The sequence below is a fragment of the Penaeus japonicus genome, unplaced genomic scaffold (genome assembly GCF_977035675.1).
Source record: "Penaeus japonicus unplaced genomic scaffold, GWHDUDI00000001_assembly GWHDUDI00000009, whole genome shotgun sequence".
NCBI classification, from domain to species: domain Eukaryota; kingdom Metazoa; phylum Arthropoda; class Malacostraca; order Decapoda; family Penaeidae; genus Penaeus; species Penaeus japonicus.
Window position 1 is genome coordinate 28243446 of NW_028234411.1, and position 2500 is coordinate 28245945.

Below are 2500 nucleotides of genomic sequence, written 5' to 3' on the forward strand. Positions count from 1 at the left end.
AGCAAATCATTGACTTCACAATGTAGCAAATGTTATTTGTCTTTCGTACAAAGAGAAAAAGATTCGCCGACTGGTCTCGTACCATACAGACAAGGTGGATAGTCGGAGAAAAATAGCTTTTTAAATTGGTCTTAATAAAAAAGTAAAAAAAATGAAGATATAAGTTTCTTAATTGCAACTTTTTGCTGTTCCTCTTTCCTGAGAGTGAAGGTTCCTTCACGTCTCGTCTCATCTCTCTTATTTTCTCTCTTCTCTTACCTCTCTTCATTCTTCTCCCTCTTCTCTTCACTCTTCTCTTTCCTCTCTTCACTCTATTCTTTCGCCTCCTATCTTTAAACTCGACAGTATTTCCTTACACGCCATGTAAAAACTGCAAATGATAAGGTCCGAAAGAGGAGAAGTTGCTCAAGAAGTATTGATAGTATCGCGACTGGAATAACAGAATAAGAAATATTCAAGACTCCTTCGCCATATATTTTATCCCCATTTCAACATATTGATATGAATATGCATATCCTCATAGAATCTTGGGTATCTAAGACATTCACTGAGCTTAGATTTCAAGAGTGACACTTCATTTTGCCTTAAATAAAGAAGTAGAAAAAAGAAAGGCAAGTTCGGAATCTGTCTGATTGAATATCGTGACCAACAGCTACTGGGAACATTAGAAGATACTTTTTGTTGGTCTATGGAATGTAAGGTATCCTACTTGGGAAAAATGAGATAGCTGAAACTCACTACCTCACAAGTCAACATGATTAAAAAAAAAAAAAAAAAAAAAAAAAAAAAAAAAAAAAAAAAAAAAAAAATATATATATATATATATATATATATATATATATGTATATATATATATATATATATATATAACTGAAAAGTATTTAGAAGAACTAAAAAATATATATATATATTTGATTCATGTTTGCATGCGCCATATTTACAGGTGAGGGATTCTCTATGTGAAGTTATTTCCTTCTCGTGAACATACTGGATATATAACATTTACACCTTCACTACTTTTCTAAGTGAACAATATATAGATTATTAAATCAGTTATTTAAATTTTGCGCCACAACAGATGAATATGTCAATAACCCGTAGCACTCAACAATTTATATCTCCTAAAAAAAGAAAAAAAAACGAAGAGAAATTCAAGGGGTAGGCAGTCACAAGTAATCCCTGAATTTCATAGATCTGTGTTTTTACATTACAAAGTGCTTGGGAAGCTTACCGCGCCTCCATTGATATCGTTGGTAGTTCTGCTCCCATACAACTCTAAGTAACACATTAAATATTCTTGACCTACACTGATAGGACTCTACCCACACCATTTGACGGGTAGAGTCACCGGCACAAAGTCAAGCAAAATTAGACCCACCCCATCCTCATCCTTTTTTTACATGGTTTGTATTATGCGAGAAACATGATTTTGATTGGTCGCGGATATATAAGGGGCGTGGCTAATTTCGCTTGATCTTGTTTCGGTGATTTTAGTAAGTAGATATCTGAAAAATCATATACGTAGAGAGATAAACAGATCGATGGATAAACAGATACATAGACAAATATATAGACTAAAAGATAGATATTATACTGTATTTAAACACAATTTTGAATACAAAATTACATTAGACATATACACATACGCAGAGACTTGTGTATATGTATTTGTGAATATGTAAGTGTTGCATTTCTCTCTCTCTCTCTCTCTCTCTCTCTCTCTCTCTCTCTCTCTCTCTCTCTCTCTCTCTCTCTCTCTCTCTCTCTCTCTCTCTCTCTCTCTCTCTCTCTCTCTCTCTCTCTCTCTCTCACTGGCTCTCTCTCCCTCTCTCTCTTCTCTCTCGCTCTCTGTATGTTTGTGTATGCATGTAGATTAGTTTATCCACTGTTCTATTTAGTGATCCACATGCAGGTATAACTTGCACAATCATATCATGCACAAGTCTACTCAACAGACGCACAAACAACGTCGCCACGCAGAGTGTTAACTCGAGTAAATCGACGCCAACCCAAAAAGTCCATTTTCTTTCCGGTTTCTTCAGACCAGTTCCTTTTCTTAAGTCAATCAGTCACCCAATTAAGTCAGTTCTGATTAAATCCTTTGATCAGTTTCAGGGACCGACTCTCACCTGCGACTCTGCTTGCAGGCTCGTTCGTTGTTCTTCTTCTGTTTCTTCTTCTCCTTGTTCTACTTACAAGGAGGGGGGAAGGGAGAGAGAGAGAGAGAAAGAAAGAGAGAGAGAGGGAGGGGGGTCCTGAAAGATCTTGAATAATCTACAGCCAGCACCAGACAGACAGAAAGAGCGAGGTGAGGGGGCACGGAAGAGAGAGAGAGAAGGGGAATGAGAGAGAGAGATAGAGAGATAGAGAGAGAGAGAGGGAGGGAGGGAGAGGGAGAGGGAGAGAAGGGGAGTGAGAGAGAGAGAGAGAGAGAGAGAGAGAGGAAGAGGAAGAGAGAGAGGGAGAGAAAGAGAAAGAGGAAAAGAGGGAGAGAGAGATA